The 16,377-nt window shown below is 46.4% G+C and overlaps 1 protein-coding gene across 2 annotated transcripts in view; it reads right to left on the bottom strand.

Moving 5' to 3' along the window:
• The window catches only part of DOCK1 (dedicator of cytokinesis 1), a 484,546-nt gene that overhangs the window by 330,222 nt on the left and 137,947 nt on the right, over window positions 1-16,377 (bottom strand). The window lies entirely within an intron of this gene.

Raw genomic sequence — 16,377 nt, 5'->3', positions numbered from 1 at the left:
GGGCCCGACAGGACAAAGGAAATCCCAGCTGGGCTGAGTCACCGGAGGAGGCAAAAGACAAAGGACTGGATCAAGTTCTGGGCACCTTGGCAAGATCCCCACCACTGGTCCACCAGGCGGCGGGCGAATCAGAATGGTGAGGAGGGAGGGAAAAGGTCAATCCCAAGTTCAGGCAATTGATCAGGTTTTGCTGTTACAGGTGTTGCAAGTCCGCTATGTTGTAACACCCACAGGAGAGGTGGCCCCAGATCGAGGTGTCAGCAGGTGGAGGACCTCCCTGTGTCTCTCCTCTTTCTTTCTCATAAGACAGGATGGAACAGGGTCCCCCCTCATGGCCTCACTTAACCTGAATGTCCTCTCTAAAAGCTCTGTCTCCAAACGCAGTCCCATTCTGAGGTGGTCAGAATAGGGTTTCAAATGTGAATCTGCTGGGGACACAGTCCAGCCCACACCCTGCTGTTCCCTCTTCTCCCTCCTTTGTGCAGATGCATTTGTTTATTAATAAAAAGAAGTGTTTTTTTTTCCTTCTACTTAATGGGGTTCTCACTGTTACAACTTGTTCACTGGAGAGCACTGACAAAGGGTCTTTTGGAGGAAAGGCAACCCCAAGAGGGGAAAGTTCAAAATCTACTAGCAAAGACATTCTTTCAAAAGCACGTTCTCCAGGCAGCCCCACCCCCAGGCAGGCGAGAACAGGCACTCCCATCAGGACCACATGGACACCTGTCGACTGGCCACAGATAGCCCCCTCCCCAGGGACCCTGTGCGGGGGATTAGAGCCCACGGGTTATGAAACCCCGCACAGTCAGCACCCTGAGGGCACAGACTCTGCTTCTGCTCGTGACTGTAGCCCCACAAGGCGCCCAGCACCTGGCAGGCGGGCGAGGTGAAGGCACACGTGTGGAGGGCGCTGTACAAGATGCTCCCATTGGGTCTTTGGTCTAGATCCTGGGGGCTAGAGAAGGGAGAGAACGCTGAGGGAGCGCTTCCACTCCAGACAGCGACGCCGTCCCCATGCACGCACGGGCAGCAGGTCAAGTCATCTGGACACGAGGAAGTAAAGAAATGGCTCTGGTTCTCATGTCCTGGGTCTGGAACAGCACACAGAGCAGGCCCCAGGGATGGGCGACTCGGTGCATAATGAAAGGGGTGGCCAGGAGAGATGGCCACTGTGCACACGGAACCTGCTCCCAAGTGCCACTCAGGCCACTGTGTGTGCAGCTCATGAGCCCCCGTGAGCTGGGACTGGCTGTGTCCAAAGACCACCTCCTCCTGTGCCCACACCAGCTCCCAGCACCTGAGCACACTACTTCCAGCTGGAAGCCCCTTCTCCTCCCTGCATCCCGCTTGCTCAACGCCCCCTCCGCTGGGACGAGTCGACCCCAGCCCTGCAATGCTCCGCAAGGATGCGGAGCTGAGAGCTCTTCCCCGGAGAACGGGGGGCCGGAGCCCCCCTCCCTCTACAGCCCCACAAAGCCTGCAGGGCCCCCTGCAGGTGTGGCCCCAACCACGGCAGGGACATCCACCCAAGGAGCGCTCCAGCTCAGTCCCTCCCTTGCTGAACACCTCCAGGGATGTGTAACCCCGGGAGGCCCAAGTCCCAGCTTCTCTCCCCAGGCAGCCGGGTCACTCCCCGCTGACTTTTCCATCCCCCAAAGCTAGGCTCAGGCCACTTTTATTTCTTTCCAGATTCCTTTTTTTTTCTTTTTGCATATTCTCTTTTCTCATTTTTTAAAAAAATCTTTAATTGAAGTATAGTCAATTTAAAGCATTGTGTTAATTTCTGGTACACAGCACAGTGATTCAGTTATACATATATATTTATATATATTCATTTTCATATTAATTTTCATTATAGGCTCTTATGAGATATTGAATATTATTCCCTGTGCTCTACAGAAGGAACATGTTGTTTATCCATTTTATATACAGTAGTTAGTATCTGTAAATCCTGAACCCCCAATTTATCCCTCCCCACCCCCTTCCCCCCATAACCATAAGTCTGTTTGCTATGTCAGTGAGTCTGTCTCTGTTTTGTAAATAAATTTGTTTGTGTCATTTTATTAGATTCCATATATAAGTGAGGCCAGGTGGTCCCACATCCTCCCCTTTGCCTCTGCCACCCTCTGCTTCCTAACTCATTCACGGAGTTCTTGACAAGGCAGCAGAGATGCCCCTGCACTGGGAATCCATCAGTCCCTTCCTCGGATACACATGCAGGCACAATTCAAGACTAAAACCAGCATGAGCTTAACCTGTGGTGAATGGCACCATTTCATATCGACTTGGCTAGGCCACAGCACCCTGCTGTTCAATCCAACACCAGTCTGGGTGTCACTGTAAAGAAAATGTGCAGATGTGATGAATACCTACAATCAGGCGACTTTACGTAGAGAAGACTATCCTGGGTGAGCCGAGTGGGCCTCACCCAATCAGCTGAAATGTGTTAAGAACAGAACTGGGGTTTCCCTGCAGAAGAAACACTCCCTGTGGACTGAAGTGTCCGCTCCTGCCCTGGAGTCTCCTGCCCTTAGATTCCAGACTTCCCCAGGTCACTCGACAATCACGTAAGCCAATTCCTTGTAATTAATAAACATACATCCTATTAGTTCTGTTTCCTAATGGGTGCCAGACTGGCACACCTCCCACGCACATCTCCAAGCCCTGCGTGGGCTTCCCCGGATTCACTGGACCAAGCACACTTGAAGGGAAGGGCCTTGCCTAGCTCGGCGGGTCCTCACGGCTCTGCCCGCCGCCCCAGCAGGACACTTGGGAAATAACTGTGGAGCAGAATGGACTGGTGCTCAGTCATCACACGCTGAATTAATAAAATGGGAAAACCAATAAATGCGCAGCCAATTTACAAAGGCAAGAAGCCTGGCTCCCCATGAGTTACTCACTCACTCACTCACTCAACCAAACTGCACTGATGAACAAGGACGTGTTACAACTACGAAAAGGATGCTCAGCAAAGCTGTCGAACCTGCTGGAAGAAACCTTCCAAAGTCCAGGGTTTTTCTTTCTTTCTTCTTTTTTTTTTTAATAGTGCTGACTCCTGAGGAAGGTGCCAACACTGACCACTCAGCAGACATGAGGTTCTCAGCCTCTCTCAGGCCTAAAGGCCTCTGTAGGGGGCTGCCCTTAAACACGAGAGCCACGGGAGAGGCAACATAAATCCATTTACATTGACTTCCCAAAAGCTGGCTTCAGATTCGCTTTTCCGGGTAAAAGAAGTAAGATGTACCTCTTGGTTTTCTTTCCTAGATACAGTTCAAATAAATTGCAAGCACCATAATCATTGTTATTTTCAGATACAACAACAAAAATGATAGATTAATCTGAACCAAAACAAGAGCTCACATAAAGACATAAAACAAGGGCAAAAGCACAAAAACCACGTTGAGGCATCTACTGTGCACATGAACAGTAATCAAGTTAATGGCTTTTATTGATTTCTGACAGGTATGTTTAACACAGACATGGGAGTGACATCCCAGTTTGCAATCTGGAAAAATGGAGATTTTGCTCCAGAAGAAGGCAGTGCCGGCTCCCAACACCGAAGAACAGAGAAAATGTCAGAGAAGACGGCAGTAAGCAGCATGATAATAAGTGAAAAGGACAAAATCACCCATTTCCAATTTATAAAGGTTTGTTATTTGAAGACTCCACCGCATGCCTGAGCTGTTATATGATAAAGAAAAATCTGAGATGTTTGATGGCGGCCAACTGGTTATCCAGTTAAATAAAATTTGGAATGAGTTTTACAATTACACTTACAATTGCCACCATCGAAACAGAAGACCTGCTAGCTTTCACTTTGCCTTTGTAAAGGATGATTTAGAGGGAACTGGAGAAAACTCTGAAATTAAATACAAAAGCAACTGCAGGAAAATAATTACATTTATTGGAAAATGATATGACAGGATCATCAGAGAAAATGAAATAATTCAGCTCTGGATCTTGGAAGGCCTAGAATTTGACGAGCACAACAGCGTATCAAAATAAAGTGACGAAGAAGAGAGCTCAGGATGAGAGTCCCCATTTATTTCCAAGATTTGTATTTAGAGCCAAAAGTCATCAATTTCTTTTAATGACCAATTAATATCAAAACTACTTTGGTTCTGCTTTATACAGATGGCCCTAATGGATGCAAATTTCTAGCTCGCTAGTGCCACTTAAAACATTTGATCGCAAAGGCTCAGCTGCAATCCCAAACCCCACAGAACCCTTGAGAGAGAGGAGGGGACAGGCAACACTTCTTGGGAACAAACTCTGCAAACCAATGTTCCTTCCACAGCAGCACATTCAAGAAGCACCCCTGCCTGCTCCCACTCTGGGTTAACCCTTGATTGGTTTCTGGAAGAAATGCCTATGATTTCTCAGGGATCTCCCCCAACCACAATCCACCCTCCTAACAGCTCCAGGGACCAGCCCTCACTCAGTAAACCGCTCATGATGGGTCCACAGAGCAACGCCCCCCACCTCCCACCGTCATTAGCACCACGACCTGAATCCCAGCATGAATTATTGGGACTTGGTCAACGCCAGCATAAACGTTATGAAGTAACGATCCATCTTATTTGATGCTCTCAACACTGCAGAACTTCTTGGCATCCACTTGAGAAGTTGTTTCGTCTCTTGGTAAACGACAAGCCCACTTTCTGAAAACTCTCATTGCTCTGGCAAGTGTAGCGTGTGAATTTAGTACACACATAACATGAACAGAGGCCCTGATACCAGGCCGGTGCCCTGGGGACAAGCTGTAGAGAGCATCCCCTTGCACCCACACCTGACCACGTTCCTTCACATCCTGGAGCCTTCTGGGGGCCCCCATGAACGTCTCTTGCCAAATCCACTCCCACCACCCAGGTGTATGAACTTCCTAAGAGTCAGGTGACCCTGGATGTGTGACAGCACTTAATTTTCCCAAGGAGAGAATTTCACATTTTGTACACTTCAATTATATATACTCTTACGGATATAGATAAAAGCCAAGTGTCTGGCTATCATACTTCATTAAGTTATATGCACTCCTGTGTAGCATCAGAGTACCTGGATATTGATTTAGAAATATTTTTGTCCATTCTCAGATTTCAGAAAGCTATTCTATATCAACTTTTCCTTGTACCTTTGATATTAGAGTCTTAATCATCACCAGCACTCATTTTTTGGTCGTCATTTTATGTCAATCTAAACTGCTTACAATACAGGACTTTTTATGAACCACAGTAAATTCGTTTCCAAGCCACAGGACCCCACTTATATAATATTAGCAGTTTTACTTTTACACATTCATATGATCTTTCATGATCTCTGCCATGTAACCAATTATTCTATGTTTTAAATGACCTTTAAAAGGCTTATTATAATGACATCCAACACTTGAGTTCATGCTAGCAGGAAACTGCAAAATGTGTGTTAAATTTCTTTGCTCCTTTTTTATCGATTCTACCAGGTAACCTTTCAAATCATGACAACTAGCATCAAGGTTTCGGGCTAATGTGCTTCAGTGTGTTTTTTAAATAAAATAATGAGAAGGATATTATAAGGCCTCAGAGAGAATGCTACCTAACTTCCAAGACTGAGAAGCAACTGTGGGAAGCCCAGGGCTGGGCCGGGACACTGAGGAGAGCAGGCCGGTTCCACCCCCTGCACATGGGGGCTTCTACAGATTTGGTATGTTAGACCTCACAGCAATTTCCTCCAACTTCTGCACATCCCAGGACTGAGGGAGCCTGGTCCTTCTCATGTCCCTCACTCATTCAGGTCCTCTCCCAGGAGCTAAGTAAGACTCTCTTATCTTTCCATCTCCCCAGCACCTTCCACAGTATCTGGCCTTGAGTTGGTGCTGGCAAATATTTGCTGAATGAATACATGCACGAATAAAATCACCAAAACGCTTAAAAAAAAAAAAAAAAGGCGTAGTATCCAGAGCTGGGATTTGGGGAACAGAAAGGAGGCCTCTGTTTGAAAGAGTTCTGAAGTCACCAGCCCTATGTACCCGTGTGCCACCTAGGACGACCCTCCATGTCCCCACTGGACTGAGATAAAACAAGAAAAACGGACACAAAGATAGCTTTGTAACAACCAAAAGTTTTAAAAATTTAGACCTGTTTCCCATCTTGAGATGGGGGCCCTCCTACTTTAAGAAGGTAAGAAAGTCCTTTCTTAAATTAAGTGATAACAAACAGTAGTTGATTTTTATGGCCGATTATCACTAAGTGATGGATGACACGGTTCTCTGCTGTTTCTCTCTCCCCTGACTAGGACCCGCTCCCCACGTCCTGACCACTGACAGCTCTCCATGCTGAGAACACTGCCCGGCAGCTACAGAGGCTCAGCAACACCTGGCGAAGACAACTAGTTTGTCGGTGCCAATTTCTTGTTACTGGTCCACCTGATTCGGCTGTTGTGCAAAAAAACCATCAAGGAGCCCACGCAATAAAGAAGGCCGAGGGTAAGAGGACTCTTGACCTCCCTTTCTTCCACCAAACTGTCCCCAGACTCCAGGCCCAGGGCTTCCACACTGCAGAGGCCAGAGGTTGATGGCATGGGGGAAGAGTCAGGTTTGGGGTAGACACGGGCTAAAACGCAGACATGGGATTACAGGATGATGAACAAGCCTGGAATCAGAAGGCAGAGAATTCCTACTTTCCATCCCTGCTGGGTGAAGGTGGTCTCAGTGAAGCCCCTGCCCCAGGCTCCCACCTCCCCACGTCTCCTTCCCACCTCCCAGCTTCTTCATGAGGTAAAATGCCTCTGATCAACCCTCCTTTGCAGAAGCCACCCCTCATCAAGCACTCCTCTGCACCCTTCCTCAGCTTTGCAAGATTCTGTGACATAAGACACAGGAAACAAGTGGTCTCTCTGTCTCCCCATCCCAGGAAGGCAGACCCGCTTTGTTGAACAGAACACTGCACCCACAGGACTACGAGCAGCATTTGTGTTTTTTCACATAGGTTCCCAAAGAGAAGTTGGTGGACACCGTGAAGATGGTCCCAACACCGTTACACTCGCAGGCCGGTCTAGGGAGAGAGAGAGTCTTCTGCACTGCAACTAGATTTATCATCTCGCCTTGTTGCTGAGAGAGGGGCTTCGAACCAGATGCATTCACTTAAACAAAAATAAACCAGGAAGTAATTATAAGGAAGTAACCAGACCCCTCTCGAACCCCAGTGCTGCAGCAGGGAACATACACTGTCAGCTACAGATGGCCTTACACACGACCTTCCTAGCTGCAGCGTGTAACAATCACGTGCCAGTGAAGACCTGATTAGTGACAGCTGACGAAACCACCACAGTGCAGCCAGGAAGCTCCTAGGTGAAGAATTTGAGGATAAGGAAGGTAAAAAAGAAAAAGAAAAAAGAAAAAAAAGCATTATTTAGTCATCAAATGGCAGGGCAATATTATGCACAGTCAGCACTTCATATCTGCGGGTTTCTCACCCGCAAATTCAACCAACCTCAGTTTGAAAATATTAAAAAAAAAAAAAAATCCAGAAAGTTTCAAAAAGCAAAACTTGAATTTGCCACACTCTGGCAAATATTTACATAGCATTTACATTGTATTTACAACTATTTACATAGCATTTACATTGCATTTACAACTATTTACATGGTGTTTACATTGTATTTATAACTATTTACATAGCATTTACATTGTATTAGGTATTAGAAGTAATCTAGAGATGATTTAAATTATGCAGGAGGATGTGTTCAGGTTATATGTAAACATTAGGCCATTTTATATAAGGGACTTGAGAATCCATGGAGTTTGATATTGAGGGGGTCCTGGAACCAAGCCCTGAAGATATCAAGGCTTTAGAAACAGGATCTCTAATTTTAGAAACAGGATTTAGAAAGACTTAGATTCATTAAGAATACTAATGTATTAGTGGCAATTCATCAAAAGGAGGAAAATTACATTTTAAAACTAGAAACTCATCATTCTGCTTACGACAAGCATCAGTAGCCTGATATTGTGATCAGTCAAACATCTCAGAATTCTGACACCCAGTTAACAAAGCATAGCAGAATGGTTGTCTATAATTTATTTTCTCTCCTGTGTCATAACGTAATAAAGGGACAGAAAACTCACTCAGTTCTAAACTGTTAAACAGCTTCTTAAAGATTTTAAGTAACTTTTAATAGGTTTTTCTTTATTCTTCTATGTCTCACAGGAATTTGTTTGGAAGATTAAGAAATCACCTTAGGAAAAACAGAAAACAGAACTCACTAATCATCTTCCATTTAGCCTTTTATATGAGTAAATAGGGAAATCATTTATAATCACATCCATTATAAAGAATTCAAATTATTCCACTCTGTTTTATTATCTATCAACAGGAAGCGTACTTCCTCACTATGAAGTTCAGCTACCGTGTTTATTGTATGGTTAACTCTTATTTTAATAGCCAATGGGTTTCTAAAATCAAAGCAGTCAGGTCAGGCGTCGACACCCAAAAAGGCAGTGAGGTGAGAGGCAGACCCAGGGCACACTCCCCAGCCACACGAGGAGGCGGCACCACCAAGGAACCAGGGCTGATGGGCAAGCCTGGAGGTGTCCCAGAAAGCGAGGCACCAGGTGTTTCACACCTCCTTGGATGCCAGAGGCAGGTGCATTTACAGAGCAATTTTCCGATCTCCAGTTGATGTCTTCATTTGGTTGTAAGGTGCCAGGCCAAGCGCTCAATGGAAAAGAGTCTTGATCTGCTGGGGAAGCAGGGTGTGCAAAGGAATGTCGCCAACACACCTGCTCACTGTGGTTTAAAAAAACTGCGGATTCCTGCAGAGGACGCTGCACCACCCGCACGAAGCACAAGGTGCCAGGACAAAGCGGTACAAGTGGCCCCTGCACCGGGTGTCAGAGGCTGACCGGCAGGACCCCCAGGACAGATGAGGGGAGCAGACACTCCAGGGAGACAGACCTCCGCATGTAAAGACTCAGAGACAGAAAAAGCACAGCATGGCCAGAAGGTGAGCCGTCCCAAGGAGAGCAAGGGAGAAGTGAGGCTGACAAAGGCTCAGAGCCAGTCAGGAGCGGACAGATGCTCAGGGCACGTTGTGGCTCCTTCCGCTCCTGCCAGACAGTCGCTGTCACTTCTTATCCTCCCCTGAAGCCTCCAGCTTATCTGTCCCCCGCACACCAGACCTGGGGAGACACCAACTCCCCGGGCCTAGAGGGACTGGGTATGACCTTACATTTCCATGCACTGAAAAAGGAGGAAACAACTGTGAGGAAGGGAGGCTCCTGTGTCCTAGGGAGGAAATGCTACCTGGTGGGAAAACCTTCCTCATTCCTACAATTAACCTTCACTGGCCTGAGGTGTCAGCAGCCCATCACAGTGACAAAGAGAAAAGAAGAACTAAAATTAAAAAAAAGCTACAGCTTTGATTAAAATCACAGTAGAAGCCAAAGGGAAAGAAATCAGGACTCTTATTCAGCCTCTTTGGGGTCAACTGTAAAGAACCAGCATACGTATAGGTGCCATGGGGATGATGAACAGTTCTATCTCTGATTGCAAGGGGATGAGAGGGTGTGTACATTTTCAGAGCTCTTCAAGTCATAGAGTCAAGAGAGCTGAATTTAGCACAATTTACAATAGCCAAGACATGGAAGCAACCCAAATGTCCATTGACAGATGACTGGATAAAGAAGCTGTGGTATATTTCTACAATGGAATACTACTCAGCCATAAAAAAGAATGAAATAATGCCATTTGCAGCAAGAAGGGTGGACCTGAAGATCATCATACTAAGTGAAGTAAGCCAGAAAGAGAAAAAAAAATACCGTATGATATCACTTATATGTGGAGTCTTAAAAAAAAAAAAAGACACAAATGAACTTATTTATGAAACAGAGACAGACTCACAGACATAGAAACAAACTTATGGTTACCAGGAGAGAAAAGGCATGGGAAGGGATAAATTGGGAGTTCAAGATTTGGAGATACACACCACTACATATAAAATAGATAAACAACAAGGTCCTACTGTACAGCACAAGGAACTATATTCAATACTTGCAATGGCCTATAATGAAAAAGACTATGAAAAGGAATATGTATAACTAAATCACTGTGCTGTGCACCAGAAATTAACAGAACATTGTAAATCGACTGTACTTCAAAAAAGAGCAGAATTTATATTGTAATTTTATTGAGATGTAAATTACACTTCAATAAAAGTGATCTTAAAAAGAACTCACGATAAAGGGACCATGATTCTGTTTGTCCGGGGCAGAAGAGAGGAACTGCAGAGACGGCCCGAAATTCTCAGCTGGGACACACGCATTCCTACCTACCCCTCCACCCCAGTTTTGGGAAGTTCATGGCTATGGAAGTTGCTCTCACTAGAGAAGCAGTGACCAGTGAGGTCCCTGGAGCAGCAGAGAGCACCAGAAAAGAGACTGAAGCAGATGCAAGAATAGTGAAGACAGAAAAGACAAGAACCACGCTGACCCTTGGGTTTGGTCGGTTGCAGGGGGAGGACCCGAGGGACACACCCTTTCTCAGACCTGGGCACCACGGAAGCATTAAGCAGTGTGCAAGGTCATTATCCACCCTTCAAGGCAGTTAGTCTCAAATGAACGACAACGCACACACTCAGGGTCCACGGAACGTGTGCAAATCAGTTGGCGAGAGCTGTCACACATACAGACTAAAAAACTGCCAGCAGCCACTTCTTCCAAGAGGGTGAACATCAGTTGATACTTACATGCCTCATAAAATCATTATATATCCTAATGAATGGAAATATAAATGGATTGGTTTTAAATTCTCCGCAAGTGGCATTTATTTTGCCAAAATACAGCACCACGGGTTCAGGAACGTTTCAGACAGAGATGACATATTTAATTCATAGAGATAGCAAAACCCCATTTAACTACCTTGGGAGGCCACGAAGGGCCGAGAGTGAGATCACACCAGGCTCCCGGGAGGTTATGAAAACAATTATGAGCTAATGAGCAGGCGCCGCGAGGGCCAGAGAGGACAGCGGCAAATTGCGGGCTGGCTAACTCTCTCCTCGCTCATGACAAAAATGAGACCAAAGGTGTCACTCTAAAAATATTAAATTATTGGGTAGGAAAGTCCAAATTCAAACACAGAATAAATAAAACTGAGTTTTTAATAGCCCAGCATTGTAGATAGGCTGGTAGAGACAGACTCGGTGTGAACTGCGATAGGTAATTACAAGTACCTACTTAGGGCTCCTTCCAGCAAGAACAAGCAGGTTCAACTCTGTGAGATGACTGAGCCAGGGAGGCCAGAAACACCCAGAGGACCACGGCTACCCACTGCCCGACGTCTCCAGATGATGTGGCGTTTTCCATGGCCAGTGGAATGCAGCCGCAGTGAAGAAAACCTCAGCGGGGGGAGGGTAGAGCTCAGTGGTAGAGCACATGCTTAGCATGCACAAGGTCCTGGGTCCAATCCCCAGTACCCCCACTAAGTAAATAAATAAACAAACTTAATTACTTACCCTCAAAAAGAAATTCTTAAATAAAATAAAATATTTTTACAAAAAAGAAAAACTCAGGATGAATGGACATTAAATAGCAATTGTGATACCAAAGCAAGTACCAGTCAAACCCTGGACCGTATGAACTGGGGTGGGGGAGAGCAGGGGGAAGTGGGGGGCACAGCGATTAGTAAAAAGTCTGAGGTAGGAATGGTAACGTTTCAAAAGCAAAATGCTATTACTTTCAAGTTTTGAAAGAAAATGAACAACCCAGCTTAGCACGATATTGGCAAGAACTCAGAATTTTCAAGCTGGAGGTGGACCTGGAGTTCATCACATCCACACTTGTTGGCAGAAATCTGGTGGAAAGAAGAACTGAGGGCTGGTGTATACCGTGGTGCCTAAAAAGATTCTGTTCTCTAAGGAGCTATAAGCGTGGCATCAATGACTCAATCCTGCTCACGATACGAAGTCATCCAGCAGTGCTTCATCTTCCTAGCCGCGAGAGGTGAACGGCAGCCCAGCCATTACATTAATTAACCCAAATTGTGCATAAGTGGGGTGTGAGTGAGACTCTGCTCCACTGAACTTAACATAGTGTCAAAAAACACGAGCTAGACAAAAGATTTTAAATATCATACAACTGGCGTACTAATTTTGGGAGCTACGATTAGTTGAAAATACAAAGACACAGCACTTCTAACGGACTGACGACTGCATTACACACACTCAACTGCCTTCTTGTCAGCAGCCGTCTCTGTACACACTTATGAGAAATTATTTCCCCATGCAAGCAAATATGGCATTTTGACCTCTTCAGCCTATGCAAAGTTTTCTTTGATGTTCACTGTCTATTTTAAAGAGATGACTATTTCCAGAGAGAGGATCACACACTGGTGTAAATGTAGAGAGAACCTCAGAACATAGTTTAAACCCTTTCCTTTATTTTACAGGTGGGAACAGGAAAATTCAGTGGAGTAAAATTTTCTGTTTGAAGGAACCAGAGCTGCTGAGGCAACTGGCATTGAAAGGCTCAGACCCCAGACAGGAAAATGGAAGAAATGCACCCAACACCATGAGTAAATCCACCCCACGTACAAGACCAGGGATGTTGTACTTTATTCTTTATTTTGATGGTGTGGGTTACATGACACAATCATCTGTCAAAACGGAGTAGGCTCACACATCACATTTGTGCAATTCAATCTACATGAATTACATCTTAATCTAAAATTCAGCTTTTTGATAAAGGGATTATGAACAAAACCACCCCCTCCCTGCCCCCAAAAGTAAGTAGATTAAATATTCGAAATAAAAGACAAAGATTTCATATCAGGAAAAACAACATCAATATGCTGTCCTCAAACATGAGAACACAGAAAGGTTGAAAATCAAAGGATGAAGGAGCTGTTGTATGCAAACACTCACCCACAGGAAGTGGGTGCAGTATTAAGACATGAGAAACCACCTAAATCTTCATACCTTGAACCAGTTTCCAGATGAGACAGCACCTCCCAGCCCCTAGTACAGTGTTTTTCCCACCCTGCCAAGGAGGAAAAGGCTTGGCAGAATGGAAACTGTTGGCACACTAGGAGAGTGGAAAGCCCACCAGGCAGGCTGACAAGCCAGCAGCCAGGGTCCTGGACGGGAAAGAGAACCACGAAACACAGAGGGCGGGGCCAGGAGCCACCTTCCCGTCAGATGATGACTCCGGACACATCACACCCTCTAGCAAAGAGGACTGACACGCTTGGAAAGTCATCATCATGTTCTACAAATTCATTTCACACGTGCAGCGCATCACCTCTCCAGACAATAAGAACACTGAGTGAGGAACAGGTGCCGGCCCCACCTTCCCGCAGGGGCTTCCCGGGGACCATCAGCGGCCCTGGGGAGGGCTCCCGACGAATGCCACAAAACTCTTAAAGGGACTTGCAAGATTCCAGAAAAACTTTTTTCCAATCAAAAACATATTTCACGTACAGATGCAACTGAAGAAAGGTATCCCACGATGAAAGTAAGAACTAATCAAGAATTCCCTAAGATCAAGTTTCTAAGAATTCATGTAATTGTCACACTGAGACTCCCTGGGGGAAAGTCCATTTTTTTTCCCCTTTATTTCTTCCTTAGGAGACCCTGCCCTTTTTTTAAAAATGTGACTTTAGATTAAAAAACAAACCTCTATGTCAGTTCTCTGTGAGTGAGTTCGGAATCTCAGAGATCACTATTTGATTATCGGAACACGCTCGCCTTAGGTGGGAACGAACCAAGGCTGTCCGCCTCCATGCTCCATGCCCCCTGCTCCGGATGGAGCCCTCCACGCTGGACCCTGGGATGCTGTCTTCCCCCAAACCAATCCATCCTGCCATCTCCACCCTCTCTTCTTTTCCTTCTCCCACCTGGCCCCATCCTCCTGCTCTCTCCTTGGAATGTCCCTCCATCTCTACTCACACCAGCCCCTAAAGCTCAGAGCCAGCCTGTCTTACCTGGCGATCTCAGTCCATCTCCACTTTCTCTGGGTCCTTGTGTGGCCTGCAGTCTCCCTTCTGGATGCCGAAAGATGCAATAACGTACCAATGCATCTGTCACCTATTTTAGGGACTAAAGACCTGCTTTCCCCCTGCAGACAGGAGGCTATACCTTTCTCTGTATATTCCTCATGGCCTTGGGTCTGTGTGAGTCCAGAGCTGGCACCAAATGAGCACTCAAGAGGCTGTGAAGTCAAGTATCTACTCTGCGTTATCCTTGCGTACGTGTTAAAAGTGCATATATATTAAAATACCAAATCTGCCGGTAACGCCAAAGAACACAACATCTAAAGCAGACCAGGAGAATCACTTAAGGTTGTTTTCTTGGTAAGAACTTAGTAAGCATCAGGCAAACTAACTGCACAGACGTTTAAGTTCCCGCAACACACAACATTTTTTCCCCAAGAATAGTCCTCCTGGCCACTCCCACAGAGGCACCAGCTCCCTACTCCCTATGGACACACAGGCTACTGGCACCTACCCGCCTACATCCATGGAAGTCCGCAAAATGCAGTGAAACTTCAGGCAAGAAGGCAGGGAGGAAAGTGCAGGCGTCACTGAGGAAGTCCTGTGCCCAAAGAGAAGTAAGCAGGAGAAATCAGAACATGGAAATGTCCCAGGAAAGAAGGAAGGGAGGGGCAGGCTCTATAGGAAGATGTGGACTCCAGCTCAGGGGCAGTGGGCAGTGTGGAGGGGCAGTGGACCAGGCTGGGGCAGTGGGCGGGGCTGAGGTAGTGGGCAGGGTTGTGGGGCACTGGGGGAAAGGGGCAGTGGGCGGGGCTGAGGCAGAGGGCAGGGCTGAGGTAGTGGGCAGGGCTGTGGGGCAGTGGGTGGGCGGTGTGGAGGAGCAGTGGATGGGACTGGGGCAATGGGCGGGGCTGTGAGGCAGTGGGCGTGGCTGTGGAGCAGTGGGCGGGGCTGTGGGGCACTGGGGGAAAGGGGCAGTGGGCGGGGCTGAGGCAGAGGGCAGGGCTGAGGTAGAGGGCAGGGCTGTGGGGCAGTGGGTGGGGCGGAGGCCCAACTGCAGAGGTGTAGAGCCAGGTGGTGTAGAAAAATCCCTTGGAGCAGGAAGAGGACCAGGAGGGATGGAAAGGCCACCTGAGTGAGGCCTGGGATGCAGTACAGAGAGCCAGGGTTGCCTCAGAGTCACAGAGGCACACCTGGAGACCCTCCCCACAAGGTCAGCAGGGACACTGCCTTAGGCCTTGAATTCAAAGGTTCCCATTGAGGTTTACACTGAGACCCCAGCTCTCTGGTTCTTTGTGTTTCCTTAATTATCATTTTGGTTGAGCTTTGTGGTGTCATGTACTGTCAGGTAGTTCTGAATTTAGCAGCATCTCACTGGATGCTGATTTAGTCCAACCAGCAAGTCTCTCTGTGCCAACGGGAAGGTATCGCCTATTCTGTGTAAGGAAGTTCACTGTCCACTGTGTGGGGACACAAAGCAGGGAACAGCACTGGCCAAATATTTACCATCAACATATCTGACATCTATAGTCCATGTAGAAACAGAAGGACTTCACACGTGATCATGACCAAAGGGCTGACAGCGAGGAATCTCTCAGCGGCAGATTTATGTGTGTTATTTTACAGTACATTCCTGTCACCTGTCTTTGAGAAGCAATCAAAATAAAGAAATAAAGTTCTCATTTAAAAATAGTCCCCCTATAGTTTTTGTTGGTTCAAGATTCTGTGCTAGGCAAAGTTTTAATGATGAAGCATAAAGAACACTCAGCTCCCAGGCCAGCTCGCTGCCACCCAGGGCTGCCCGCTGCGCTGGGGTGGTACCTCTGGCTGCAGAAGGAAGGAGGGAGACTAGAAGGATAAGTGCCTGACACTCACATGCGAGACATGCCGAAAGGGGAAGATTCAGTAAGTAAATCGCATAACCTGGAGCCCTCCTACACACCGTGGTTTGTCCACATGTTTACTCAATGGACCTGGAAAAATATGGCAGGAAAAAGAAGGGGCCAACTGGTAGACCGTGTGAATCAGCAGGGTCATTATCAAGGGTACGAGATCCCCAGAGCTGCTCCCCTGAAGGATGCACTGATGGGAACATAGCAGCAGAGTCACGACCTACCAGAAACTAACAAGATGATCAGCCTCATCAATGGCAGTAGGAGTAGTGTTTTTTTTCCATCTTCATATAAAGTGTATCATTTAAAAGAAAAACAATGAAAGGGCTTGCTGGTCACCTAATTCCTCAGCCATAGCACCTCTGTACTTAATCTTGAGTGGTGGCCATACGAAACGTGTAATGTCACAATGTGTATTTCCTGGAATTCTATGAAAATCTCATTTTCAGAAATTAATTACACTTTAGTTACATTTTATTTAATCAGATGATGAGGACTGTTGTTCTCCCTGAATCATTAAACTGGAGAGA

Source organism: Camelus dromedarius, chromosome 8 (assembly GCF_036321535.1).
Source record: "Camelus dromedarius isolate mCamDro1 chromosome 8, mCamDro1.pat, whole genome shotgun sequence".
NCBI classification, from domain to species: Eukaryota; Metazoa; Chordata; class Mammalia; order Artiodactyla; family Camelidae; genus Camelus; species Camelus dromedarius.
This window is presented reverse-complemented; position numbering and strand designations above follow the sequence as displayed.